Here is a 15,024-nt window from a genome sequence, read left to right as displayed (position 1 = left end):
ATTTATTCTAATGGTGAACGGCGTCTTCTATTCGCAGTCGTTCCAGTTTGATCTCCACATCGACAGTTTGTCCTGTGCCAAATGTGCGTTTGAAGTCGCAGCCAATTCGCCACATCTCTTTGACTGTTCCTGATCCTGAACGCCGTCCCGAAACTGTGCAGCGAAGAATGGCAGAGAAGCCAAAACATCTACTGTCAGTTCAAAGTAACATCGCTCAAGAAAAGGAACAAAGTCGGGATCCAAGAAAGTGTTCAAAAAAGAGTAAAGGAGGAAGGAAATATTTGTGTTTTTGCCCGTTTCCTTTTCATGCATCGTTTGTTTTATTTTCGATTGAGTTTGTGTGTTATATTTCATTGTTAAAAAATAGATATAATTAAATAAAATTAATAAAACGAATAAAAAATAAAATAAATAAAATAAAATATATATTAAAAAAATAAAAATAGAAAATAAATAAATACAATACAATGTTACTATAAGTAAGAGAAACCGAGACTGAAACTGAGATTTACAAATTATCCACAAAATCTGGTATTTTCAAAGGACATACACAAAAAACAAAACAAAACAGAACGATATTTGAAGGAGCGGCAAGAAAAACAAATGTTGTAATAATTTCATATTGTCAACATAAAGTTTTTCTCACTTGTAGATTTACAGTTAATAATATCCTACTCGAGTAAAGGAGTAAAGATATGATGTCTAAAAACCACTACGAGAAGTACACTTTTGTTAAAATCCTACTCGAATAAATGTACTTCAAATGTAACCAAGAAGTACTTCACTTCATCTCCCAAGAAAGCACTCGCACGTGGAAGCTCAACTGCCATTTATTCTTGGAGCGCATTTTCAAACTGTTTGCAATTTTCAACAACAAATGCCTCTCGTTTTTAGGGTCGCAATTTATCGCTAAATCCTACAGCTTCACGACGCACATGTGCCAAGCCTCGCTCTGAATATTACGTTGTCCACCGTTGACAGCTTCACCAGAGAATTTTGCCCATTTTTCTCAACTGTTGCAGATACAAAAAATGATCTGAACTTTTTACAAATGTAGTAGCCATCTGTGTATTTTAGCTGAAGCGGCAGAACGGTGCTGGCTTACGAAATAATAGCCGTAAGTTCTAGCAATTACGGGGAATTATCCACAGAAACTGAACTGTACTTGGCTGGGCGTCCTGGAAATCCAACTTGACAAGAAAAAAAGGACAAAAACATTAGTGTCGTCCCTGAGAGCGAAGACAGAGGCAGAAACACCATCGCGAGTCGTTTAGCCTTTAAAAACCTGGAGGTGTCACATAAGTCACAAATTTAGGGTGACTTTTGTGTGAATTAGTCATGATTTTGCATTTAGATTTTCTGTATTTCTGTAACTGTGTCAAGCGGGGTTACGTTAATTTAAATTTAGTTCAAATCTGTTGTTAGAGCTGATTTTGAATGAAAGAAGTCACAAGCTGCTGTCTTTGTCCTTGTCCCACGCCAACTGAGATCAAATTTATGCCAAATAAATACGCCAATAACTTGATTTTGGTCTTTTTTTTTATTCCACAGACATTTAAGGGAAAGAACCAAACAGCAACAACTTCCATACGGGCCATTTTAAGTCACTAAAACGGACTTAACATTGTCCCTGTGGCAGCTGCAATTGGGTTTAATACTCTTTTCTGTCACATTTATAGCGTGCGTTTGCTGATAAACTCTTGCTCCAAGCTTGAGTCTACATTCAAGGAGGAAAAGAGTGAATTTCTTTAGGTTCTAGCTGCTGTTGCCGGGTTCAGGAGCCTCAGAGGACAACAGACTCTTTATATGGTGCAGGTAAAAGCCGGGGAAGGCGGTGAGTGGTAACACATTCTTGTCTTTGGTCCAGGATTCCTATTTGGGACAGAGTGAGTTTGTGCTGGCTTCTTCTTGGCTGGTGGTCCAACGCGCTGCCGTCCCGCTAATGCCTGGTCGTGTACACAGTGGAAAGACTTGATTTCCACAAATCACAAATCACACGGGATCGACTTTTCAGAGGCTGCTATGGATTCTGTTGTCGATGTGTAAAATAGTATATCGACCTATTTAGTTCTCTTGTTCTGCAACACTGCCTCAATATTTCATCTTTTAAGACTCAAAGTACAGTACATAACGTTACTGTAGTTGGCCTTCACTAGCACTTGTTTTTAAGGACTGCGTTTAGGGCTGTGGTCTGTACGAATGACTGTGTCTCGAATGTATTTTAAGCTTTGAACTTCTCATTTGAACTAATTCCTGTTGAGTTTGTCTCAAGATCACTCAAAACACTTTCAGTTCCTCTTCATTGGAGTCGAGCAGCAGCGGTGAGTGACCAGGTCTATCTTTGTTAAGCCTTTTCAAATGATTATATTATATTGTTTTCAAGTATCCAAGTAGCAGAGATTATGGTCCATTCTAGAGGCAAAGCCCAACATGTTTCATCATATTGTTAGTTCTTCTGCTGGTTTACTAGTTCTTGTTTACGAAACAGGAAGTGGCATTTCATTTATTTGGCGCTCAACGACAAGTGGAACACAACGAACGTACAAAATGATGTTTTGGGGGATGTTTTCTGTCTTTAAAGCTAAACACATCTGTTCAGAGCAGAAGTGAGCCGAGTCTTTGAGTGTTTATTAAGAAACAAGAATGTATTTGTACTGTGACAGTGAGAATATGTGCCCAAGCACCAGGAGGCAATGAAGAGAGACGGATCAAAGACAAACGTCCAACATGTCAATCAGAACTGATCAAATACTATATATATCTTTGTGAATGTGCCGTGAGTTTAAATACAACAGCTACAAACGACTCTTGTGTGTGTTTTACAGGAGCCTGGTTCAGAATGTCTCTTCCTTCACTTCTGCTTGTCCTGCTTCTGCCTCCTCCATCACTCTTTTACTCTTTAAAGAACTGTACAGCTGACTTCTATGATCAAACACTTATTACATGTGAAAACAATCGACTAACCACATTTCCTTCTGACATTCCCAAAAGTGCTACTCTGATATATCTGAGGTCAAACCACATTGAGACGATCAGAAAGACAGATCTGAGAGGATTCACACAACTTAAGACTTTAGTAATAAAGGGTTACAATATTTCATCCATAGAAGATGAAGCGTTTTCGGATCTATCAGCTTTAACTAGGTTAGTAATTTCAGGCTCTCTTATGAACTTGACTGACAACACTTTTAAGGGAATGTCCAATTTGTTAATTCTTGATTTGACTGAAAGCAATTTAAGAAACATTTCAAAGTTTGCGTTTGAACCTTTGAAATCACTACAAGAACTTTACATGCTTTATATGGTTACAGACCCAGTGGATATCTATGATATAATTTCACACACTCCATCGATAAGGATTTTTACGATTTATAATGCAGTTTCGTTTGAAGCAGATCTTCTTCCGTTCCCTCTCATGAACCTTATGATGCTGCAATTGCAATTTTACAAACTAATAAAGTTTAGTGTTCACACAGACGCTTTGCCTCATTTAGAACATCTTATTTTAATAGGCAAAGGGAATGCATTTGAATGGGATGTACCTGATAAAACTGTTCTGAAAAGTTTGAAGCGTTTAACCTTGGATTTAACCAGTTTGACAACAGAAAAGTATGTGACCATTTTACAAAGTGTTGATTCAGTGGAGTTTCTCGAGCTCAACGCATTTGGTCCTTCATTCGACCAAAGTGTGTTTGATGCAGCGTGTAGTATTCCATCCTTAAAAAAGTTGCAAATAGGTTATAGAAAGATATCTATAATATACACCTCTTTCCTACGATCCTGTTCTAATCTCACTGAACTGGTGTTTTACTCAAATGCAATAAGTGAGTTATCAGAGTTCTCCCTCCGAATGTTGACGAGACTCACGAGGCTCAACATAAACTCCAATGTTTTATCCCGAATCCCCAGGGCCATCAGGAACATGTCCTCCATCACACATCTGTCCTTTGAGTCCAACCAGATAAAAACACTTCAGTGTTCAGATTTTTCAAATTTGCCAATGTTAACAGAACTTAATCTTAGTTACAATAGAATTTCAACTTTAGAAAATTGTTTATTGAAGGATCTTAAGAATTTAAAAGTACTTTTTCTTGAAAATAATCTTTTTTCTACATTTGATGATACCTTTGGCACTAGTTTGCCCAATTTGCTTGTTTTTAATGCGAGAGAAAACAATCTGGGCCTAATTCACAAAACTACTTTCCATAAAATGTTTTCTCTTAAAGATTTAAATATAAAATCCAAATCAGCAACTAATGTAGAAAATGGTGCGTTTAAGGGACTTTTGAATCTAAAACAATTGACTTTTTCACAAAATTACCAAAGTGGGGGTGTTCTTTCAGGTTTGGAACATCTGGAACGTCTTGATGTGTTCATCACAAGTAACAAAGAAACCGTGGTTTCAAATCCAACGATTCTTAACATTTCGTCGCTTCAAGAGTTAACCATCAATGTCGACAGAAACGTCTGTGTTGATCAAGCTCTGTATAATCTTTACAACGTGAAACATTTAAAGGTGTTTTCACTGGACACAGTTTGCTGTTTCACGCCTTCTGATGTATTTTTGGAAACTCCACATTTACAAAAACTTCAAATTACCAACTGTGCCGGGTTTAGTCCAAACCCTGAGCTTTTCAAACCAATTTCAGAATTACAATTTCTAGACATGTCAGACAATAACATTCAAAACTTGACTTTTTTCTCCAGAGCCAATCTAACCAAACTGGAAAAACTGATTTTAAAAAACAATAAGCTAAGAACCATAAATGAGACCGTTTTTGAGGCGTTGCCTTCACTGAAATTCCTCGATTTAAGAGGAAATCCATTTGCATGCGACTGCTCGAATGCAGGCTTCATTATGTGGGCGATCAACAACAAGCAGGTTCAAGTGGTCCATGCTTTTCAGTACAAATGTTCTTCTCCTTCATCTCTTGACGGACACTTTCTTCTCGACTTTAAAGTGCAGTCGTGTTGGGAGGACATCAGCTTCTTCTGCTTCGTGTCCAGCTCTGCTTTGGTCCTGCTCACTCTCCTTTCATCCTTCATCTGCCACTTTATGCGCTGGCAGCTGGTCTACGGCTTTTATCTGCTGCAGGCTTTTCTCTACGATAGTAAAAAGAGGAGACAGGGATGTCCTCACGTCTACGATGCATTTGTGTCCTACAATGTTCATGATGAAGAATGGGTTTATGAAGAGTTAGTGCCTGAACTGGAGGATCGTCAGGGCTGGAAGCTGTGTCTGCATCATCGTGACTTTCAACTAGGTATCTGTTCAAATGAATTGTCAATATAGCACTTTTCCTTGGCTTTGACTTGCAGAATTCCACAGGGGTCTTTATTAGGACCCTTACTGTTTCATATTTACATGGTTATTAGTACAGTTAAATAATAAGACATTTGTGACTACAGGCCTGCAAACCACTAGTCAAACCACATTCAAACTAAGTAACAACACGGAACATGGACTGGAACTGGAATCAAACTATAAACACCTATTTGAGTGACTCTGTAGACATAAATCTTTGAACTCAATGGATTTGAATGGTGTTTTGTTTTATTGTCAGGGAAACCCATCATTGAGAACATCACAGACGCCATCTACAGCAGCAGGAAAACCTTGTGCGTGATCAGCCGCCACTACCTGCAGAGCGAGTGGTGCTCACGGGAGATTCAGCTGGCCAGGTACTGAACTCACCCCAGTGCATTCAGATGTGTTCTTGGATCAGGGGCGCCTCTCCACGGACTGACCAGTAACTTGGTCTGGAGGCGTCACCTACTTCCCTCAATGTGTTAAAATCAGATTATCACCTGGTTTGATCTTAGCCTAGATTGAGTTCTGAGTTTATAGTTTACTTTCATGTTCACAGCTTCCGTCTGTTTGATGAGAAGAAGGATGTGTTGATCCTGTTGTTTCTGGAGGAGCTCTCGTCCAATCAGCTGAGCCCATTCTACCGCATCAGGAAGTTAGTGAGGAGCCGCACGTATCTGAGCTGGAACCAGGCCCTCAGAAATAAGGCGCTTTTCTGGGAGAAATTCCGAAGAGCTCTGGAGACGGGAGAAAATCCTGCCGACAACGCCATTTCAACTTGAAGGCTGCAACATGGAATATGTACCTGTTGTCCTTTAAACCATGTTTAATGCTAAGGCTATTTTTATGTCATGTATTCTTTATATAACTTGTGTTCTACAACTTGTCAAAGTGTGATTTATATTTTGTAATTAGCCCTATTAAAATGTGTTACTCAAAATGTGCTGCGTTTTCATTGGGACTCTCCACAACTTTGTTTCTTGAACCATTTTTTACTCCCCTGTGTGACATTGTGCTGCATCAATATCTCTCCTCTATATCCACATCCTCTGATTTGACATATGGGGATTTCTCATATAATTGAGCTCAATGTAAAACAATAAACTTGAACTGACACATGACTCCTTTTCTGGAGGAGAACACGTCCTGATGTTCTTTTTGGCTTCTGTGAACACTATGTATATACATCTATAAGACTAGATTCTAGTATGATGTTGATTTTGGGTAAAGATAAGTTCATTAGCAAAGCGTGACACATTTACACAAGAGTTATTCTCAAATTGTGTGATGGGAACATTTGTTATTCACAGGCTTCTGAAGTCTTATTCAATTTAAATCTAGTCTTTCTTTCAAATTCGCATTGTTTTACCCTGGTTTACTACTACACCTTCTGGTTTGATCCCGCTTTAGCTGGGCTATACCTGGTTTGTAAAGGTTTAATTAGAGACTTTAGAAACTCTAGTTTGGACTGTGTTTAATCTAGACCTGGTTTGATCCTGACCTACTTCAGCCCTGACTTACACCCGGGTTATAGATTTTAATTTGTCCTTGTTATGCCTGGGTGTGGTGTTAGTACTTGCTCTGTAAAGTTTGAGAATACTATTAAATAACAGTATAGTAAACTATATCTTATGCCAAAGGTATATATGTAATATACTGCTGCAATCTGATCCGAGGTACAGGGAAAACTTCAGGTAAAAGGCTTGACAAAGGACTTGACTGTTCCTCGCTAGCCCCAGAGCCCCATATTAAGATGGAAGATAAGGAGTGAATGGAGCAGAGTGCTGTGTTCATGTGAGCTGGAGAAGCCGGCAGGAGCAATACTTGGCTCGGACCGACCTCTGCCACTCAAATATTTGCCCTTTAGCCTCAAACTGTTCAATAGCGGAGCGGACAAAAGAGCTTATCAGCGACTATGAGCCCAGCTTTAGAAGTGTAAACCTGCACTTTTGAACAAAGTAAATCCTATATTTTAATGATGAGCAGTAAAAAATACTTACAGTTTTTGTTGTAATAAAATGGTAGAAAATGTTTCAAAGACGATCAAATCATTTCTTTAAAGTCATTTTGAATTGTAGGCAAAGGGTTCACTTAAAAAAATGAAAGTAAAAGTACATTATGCCCATTTCAATATGTTATGTTCAAGGTTCATGTCACTTTCCTGCAGGTCATTTATTCGATTGAACTGTTGGTATTAAACTTGGAAACAAAAAGGTGCCACGAGCCAAATTACATGTCGGACGTCTCGTTTTTCATAAAACTCACTCTCAGCTCAGATCTCCTTCTGCACCTCCTTCTGTGTTGCTCACTTCCACATTAAGCTGTCTTTTTACAGATTTACATTTTTGCAGTAACGCACGCTTTCTAAATATGACCCCTTTATCAGGCGACATTTTGAAAAGCGATTTTGGAAAAGGGAAGGCGGAACAATGTGACATAATACATTTAAACAGAGTCAACATTCCAGTTTTTGAGTGTCTAACGTCCCAAACCAATATTATTGTAAGTGCTAAGTCTTGTTTACCATCATGCTAACTTTACCCTCTGCCGTGTCCAAATCGGTCTGAATCTGTTGTTGACTTTAACAGCGGTGTGAACGGCGCCTTTGTTCTCAGTTCGTTCAGCCGCCCGGGGCTTTGAGAGCGGACATCCCCAGAGTCGAGAGGTCGCCAGCTCCCTGTAAACTGTGTGTTGTCCTGGTTTACCACAGGCTGTGCAGAACCAGCTGGAGGAGAAGAATTATAGTCTCCACTCCAACGGGAAAAACAAAACGCACCGCTTGCTCTCGGCAATCAGCCACGAGAGAAGTTCAGCTTTCAACGCACAGCTATTGAAGACGAGTATAAAACATTTGTGAATGATTGTTGTGGGAAAGAGAGGGAGAGGTTGGACTTGATAAATGAGAAAAACGTAACGAAACATGAACCAGCGGCGATCCATCAGCAGGTTTAAAGAGTTTCCACTTAATCGACAAACAATGGCAACCTTTGACTTTTGCCATGGCTGAGTGACCGGTTTAACATACCTCTGCTGTGGGAGAAAAACATTCAACAATAGTCTGCCCGAGGATTTGTTGTGTGTCTTTTGACTTGTATTAGAAGTGATTATGAAGTGTTTGGAAGTTGGAGGTTTCGTTTCAATATAACCGTGGAAAAGACGCGACACAAATTACGATACGACGACGATGATTAAAACCTGGTGTTTTGTTAACAACATATATTTTCATGCAAAATAATAGTGGCTACAATAATATTACAATTGCCATTCTAAAACGATACAGAAAAGGCCCAAGGAGAAAGCAATCACAACATTATCTGCGGATAAAGGAAGAGCGACAGTGATTATTCAAATGAAGTAAACTAATACATATGGAGTTGATTATGAAAGAATGAGTATAATAACAATAGGAATTCTGAAAGATCACTCATCCGATTTAGTAAACATCATTGTGACTTATGTTGGAGACATAAAAAAAACGCAGGCATTCCTCAGGGGTGTGTATTGTCACCCATTCTATTCTCCATCTAAACCAATAACAAATCTTGTAACGAGGCCAATTTAGTCTTGATCAAAATGTGACGTGGTTCTTAAGGCTAAGATAAAGGATGACAACTGTCCACTTGCCATCTGCAGGTCAAGTCGCTCAGTCTCTGGAGCCAAGGAGCCGATACTCCCGATACTCCCGATACTCCCGATACTGTCTGTACAAGAATACACAGTAACGCCTGCTTCTGCTGAGGAACTGTCTACAAAGCCATCATTGAGTCAGTCAGCTCCTGCAGCATTATCTCCTGGCTCACATTCGCAGCTGCAAAGGATGACAATAAATTCTCCAGAGTCGTCATGCAACCAAAGAAAGTAACAGAAATAGCCCAGGCCAGTCCAACACAACTACTGAAGCCTACTACGGAAGGCTAAAACCATCACAGCTGACCCCGCCCACCCATCGAACCAAGCGTCTGAGCGTATTCCACCAGGACAATGGTACAAAGAGGTTGGAAAAACATCTATAAGAACTCATTTGTCCCACTGCTATTGCACTTTTAAATAAGACGTAGTCACAAGAAGCTTATTCATTTATTAGCCTCGTATTAGAGGTTGTTGACCGGGTGAATGTAGGTATAGAGATATATAAATGTCTGTAGAATGGAGGACTTCATGGCTGTTTAGTCTTTTATTCATTGTTAAATCATTTTAGTCGTGTTGTTGTCCTTCATGTGCCAACTGTGATATGATTGTGGGTAAGTTTGTCAGGGAAATGTTGAAGAAAGATCCAAGTAATGTGAAAAAAAAAGACAAAATGAAGGAAAAATGGACAATGAATCTGATCTTTATGCCTGCACGCAAACTCATCTCTGAAATACAGTGTGTCGGAGTCGACCCCGTGCGTTGTGTGACCATCGTCCATCTCCTCTGCGTTCTCCTCGGGTCCACCCCCTTTCTGAGTTTCCACTGTGTTCTTTCCCCTTTCGCTGTGTTTGTATTCAACCCGGAGATACCGCTCTGTGGCTTATCCAAACTTTTCCTGTAGAAGGGAGGAGAGAGAAGGAGGGAAGGGGGGAAAGGAGGGGTATAAGAATGGGAGGATGGCTGAGTGATACCATCTGGAGCCTTCAAATGTAATAGAGAGACTAGGTGGGCCTGTCAAAGCAGTGATATTTACAGTTTTACGTTGAGTTTTACGGTAATCTCATACTTTTGAACTGAGGGTTTTGACTGGCATTAAATATTATGGTACATTTGTTAGTCAAGCTTTACTTAACATTAGCACTGTGACTTGATTATAGAAAATAAGCATCATTTCGATCCATTTATTGAGTCCGAACCTTCAAGTTTTGAGCTGTAAAACTCCTAACTTGCCTATATTTTCCCACTGATTGTTGCATTTTCACAAGATAATACATATTACATGAACCGGTGTGTACTCACTGCTTTTAGCATCACATCTACGGGTTGAACCAGGTCAAGTTTAATAGAGGAACTCCTCCTAAAACATCGTGTTTCAAGGATTCTGAGACGTGCCAAAACGATGAAAAAAGACTTTTAAGGAGTGGTCATTTTGAAGTGAGGATGTTTACAAGTTGCACGGCGTCTCTCTTCTCAAGGTCAAGTGCTTTTACGGTCATTTCATCAAGTGTTTCCAGCTCTCTGCAAATTGTTCTTATCGTAACTTACTGCATACGTCGTCTTTTAATTAAAACAGGGGAAATTCGTGAGCCATTTTTGTTGGCATGAAGCAAACTCGGTTCTTTCTGCACTTCAGCTCGGTCAGGGCTACAAAGAGTTATACTGACAGACTTTTCACTGGCTCGGCTCTTTTCAGTGTGTAATGTAAAACAGCCAATGACATCTCCATGGAGACGAGACGGTGGCGGACCCTCCAAAGTTACACGTGAATTAGATTGTGAAATTGGTTGAGTTGGTGGTGGCAAAACAAGACACAGTTTAATATTATTTATTTAATTTATTTAATTTATTTAATTTATTTAATTTATTTAATTTATTTAATTTATTTAATTTATTTAATTTATTTTATTTATTTTATTTATTTTATTTATTTTATTTATTTTATTTATTTTATTTATTTTTATTTATTTTATTTATTTTATTTATTTTATTTATTTTATTTATTTTATTTATTGTATCTGTTTGATTAATTTTATCAATTTAAATATTTATACATTTTATTTATTTATTATGATATTGTTTTTTTAATAAGTCCAGGACCATCAAATAATAATGCACAACTTCCAAATAAACAATAAAAAAGCATGCAATTAATCTAAAATGCACATTATACACTTTGCATTGTTGTTTTATTTTCAGATGATTTCATTCAGCCCTTATTCATCATGCATTATAGTCCATATTTTACTGTTATGTAATTGTTTTACGCCCATTGTCCATGTTGTTCACTGACAATGACGACTAAACCTGTGATTCTGCCTGTAAACCTTTGTCTCCTCCAATTCTTCTGCTGATGTTTCAAAAACCCAACACGGCGTTCATCATTTGGTTTGCGTTAAAGTATTTGTACGGCACATTTTGAGCTCGTTTGTGAACGGCTGACTCCTGCACAAGCTTCACTTCTCTCAGTGATTTATGTGGAAACCTCGCTCGCTGCCCCGCCCTCGCGCCCCGCCCTCGCGCCCCGCCCTCGCGCCCTGCTCTTTATCGACCGTACTTGTGTCTCTTTCCGTCCTCACACGTGGCCGCCATCTCCGCAGGTGTTTCGGTTTTTGGCGGCACGTGTTTGCAATTTGCTCGGTCGGTGTCACTTACTGGAGACTGGAAGCGATTTTCTGTACAAAATCAGGGTTACTTTACACAGGCCTTTACGGTGGAAAACGCATTAGGCCCGAGCAGATGTGAAGGTTTAAAGCCGAGGATGACAATAAACCACTTGATTTTTAAAGCGACTCGCGGGGAGAAAAACCCAACGTGGCTCGGTCCGAACGAAGCGTGGAAACTTTAACGGGAGTATACAGTATACGAGGAAGAGGAAGTATTTACAGCGGCAGTAGAACTAGGACCGTGTCAGTTTTAAAAGGGAAAAAGTATATATTGTTGGCGAGCACAGAAAAGCAGTAAAGAAGCTCCAATTTATACATAAAACATGACTTTTGTTAACTTAAAACAACAAAAACATACATAAAATGAACTGACCTATGCAAAAAAGGGGAAGATTGTATTGTAATATATATATATATATATATATATATATATATATATATATATATATATATATTACAATAATGTTGAATAAACAATAAAATAACGATAATAAAAAAAAAAAGAATCTTTTTTTTTTTCAAACGAGTCGGGCAGGACCATAGAAAACTCAAGATAAGTAAAGAATCCCACTTTGTCCATTGTTCATTTAAAACATTGCATTTACTCGAGAAACTAAAAATTACCGTATTTTCCGGACTATAAGTCGCATAGTTTTGGCCGGGGTGCGACTTATTTATACTTATATACTTATACTCCAGAGTGACTTATATGTGATATTATTTGTTATTTTCACACTTGCAACTGCATTTCATACTCCAGTGCAACTTGTATATGTTTTTTCTTCTCTATTATGCATTTTTTGGCTGGTGCGACTTATAGTCCGGAAAATACAATATAATAAAAGTAGTTTTTCTGACACAATACTTTAATTACCACCACATATTGGTTAATCTTCCCTCTGCTCTTCACCAAAAAAAGTCATAAAAACATCCATTCCATTTATCCATTTTGTTCTGGTTTAATTTTATGCTGATTATGAAACGTTACATCCTTTGAATACTTTTAACTCTTAATTTCGCCATTACTTTGATCCGTTGCTCAAACAGAGATGTCAAAAATGATTGGGTTAATTTATGATTGTGATTATTCAGGTCACATTATAATCAACTAAATAATAATAATTGTGATTTCAAGTCGATGAACACTTTAAAAAGAAGTCTAATTACATGTAAAGTACTTTTCTATAGTTTTGTTGGGTCATTTGGTGCATACAATCGTGGATAAAAACATAAAAACAAATCTCACATCAATCATAACACTGAAGTTTGATATTGTGACATGCTTAAGCTTAAATACTACCATTTCAAAGTAGCAGTACATTGTACACTCAGGTATGTGGGTATGTGAGGAGGTTTTACGGCCGTCACAGTCAAGCGCAACATCCTCACTTTTAGGACAAAGCTGAAAATGACACACACTTGACTTCCAAAGACTGTGAAAGTTCGTGCACACACTAAACCCGGCTTGATTTGTGCTTTTTCCTTTGAGGATGACACGTTCTGCATTCGAGAAGCGCTCCAGGCGATAGAAAACGTCACGTTGTCCCAGCGGGTTTCATTCATAATAATCGTGTGAAGGAGTCCGAGTGTCACTGTCGTCATATATTTGTGTTATTTAATCAAGATTCAAGTTCAATTCACATTTCAAACTTGTCTGGATGTCATTTGTGAGAAGAGATAAATACATAAAAACTGCCCAAAACTGTCAATGTTCAATGAAAATAAGCACAATCGAATGAATATCAGCTCTTCCTCTTCCACTGGAGTTTGTGGAGTTGTTTAGAAGTGACACAGAGGAAGAAGAATTCAATGGATTTAGTGATTTGGGGTAAAACTGATGCTTTGCTAAACTTGTTAGCATGTTCTTTATGCTATAGTTATCTGAATAACTGTTCATATGTTACGTTAACATACCAGACACTTACCACAGTTCTGTCTGTGCCTCATGTAGCTGAAGGTGTTAGCGTTAGCATACCTCATGTAGCTGAAGGTGTTAGCGTTAGCATACGTACACCTATTCACCATGTTCTCTCATCTGTTATTATTTTAAACTGCATTTCAAGATGAAATGTCTGTTCTTGGTCTTAGATATTATCAAATAAATTTCCCCCAAAAATGCGACTTATACTCGAGTGCGACTTATATATGTTTTTTTTCTTCTCTATTATGCATTTTTTGGCTGGTAATCGTTAAATGATGATGCTTTTTCTCACCATAAAACTTGATTTAGTGACATTCACATTTTATACCGTAGAGATCTGTTTTAATCGCAGTTGTTAATCATTTAAATTGTGCAACTTTCACAGTCGTTTCTTCTGCAGAACTTGAATCAAAAACCCGTCACAGCTTTAGTCCACGTCTGTGTTTACGCTGCAGTTACATGGTATTTTGGAAAATCCGAGAGGGAAAAACGTGTAAATGACGAGCGTAGCGGCGGCAGAGCAGAGACTGAGACGTCGGCTTTAAAACGCCGTCGTGAAAAATGACCTTGTGGAACGGGAACGAGGGAAAGTTTCACAGCGATCGCCACTGAAACGTACACGGCGCTCGGAGCAGATGTGGCTCGAGCTGAAGACGACGTGTTTCCAGGGGAGATTTACGACGGCACCGCGACATGTCAGGTAACACGGGACACAGTACTGCGTTCGCCTTCACGTACGGGGTGAACGTTTACACAAGTATTCAGCCGTTTTAAGATGAAATAACACGCTGTTTCACTCAAACACAATTATATTTCAGATTTGACTCAACGTTTTGCCCGTTTGTCTTCAGTTTGACCGTTTTTTGTAACGTTTATAATTTTACTTCCTGGTTGGACATAGGTAGAGGTAATTCCACAGCTGTTACCTAGCAACCAGACTGTAAACAAGTGCCAAAATCCATATAAATGAAACGACGAGTTATGATTTTACGCGCAATAAAACCATATAACACCTTTATTTTGTTGAATGATCGTTAAATGTGTCAGTTAAGTGTAAATTGTCTCTGTGTTTTCAACGGCTTGTCGCACGTTGATGACATCACAGAGGGATTCCAGTCATTTTAAACTTATATTTTCCAGAATTTTTCAGATTGACAAAAAGATCGACAAAAAGATCGACAGAAATATTGACAAAAAGATCGACAAAAAGATCGACAAAAGAATTGACAAAAAGATCGACAAAAAGATCGTCAGAAAGATCGACAGAACGATCGACAAAAAGATCGACAGAAAGATCGACAGAAAGATCAAGTGAAAGATCGACAGAGATCTTCAGAGAGATCGACCGGGAGAGATCGACAAAAAAAATTACGGAAAGATCGATGGAAAGATCAACAGAGAGATCGACAGAGAGATCGACAAAAAGATCGACAGCGAGATCGACAGAAATATCGACAAAAAGATCGACAGAAAGATCGACCGAAAGATGGAAATGTGGCTAT

The 15,024-nt window shown here is 38.5% G+C and overlaps 1 protein-coding gene and 1 pseudogene across 1 annotated transcript in view; one reads left to right on the top strand and one right to left on the bottom strand.

The window, feature by feature from the left end:
• The window catches only part of LOC140364937 (uncharacterized), a 143,803-nt gene that overhangs the window by 80,719 nt on the left and 48,060 nt on the right, over nucleotides 1–15,024 (bottom strand). The window lies entirely within an intron of this gene.
• LOC140364882 (toll-like receptor 13) lies at nucleotides 11–6,145 on the top strand (annotated as a pseudogene).

This window comes from Eucyclogobius newberryi, unplaced genomic scaffold, assembly GCF_026437365.1.
Source record: "Eucyclogobius newberryi isolate DKJ021-1_F unplaced genomic scaffold, fEucNew1.0.hap1 SCAF_18, whole genome shotgun sequence".
In the NCBI taxonomy this organism is placed as follows: Eukaryota; Metazoa; Chordata; class Actinopteri; order Gobiiformes; family Gobiidae; genus Eucyclogobius; species Eucyclogobius newberryi.
The sequence above is the reverse complement of the archived record's forward strand: the minus strand, read 5'-3'. Positions and strand labels throughout refer to the sequence as shown.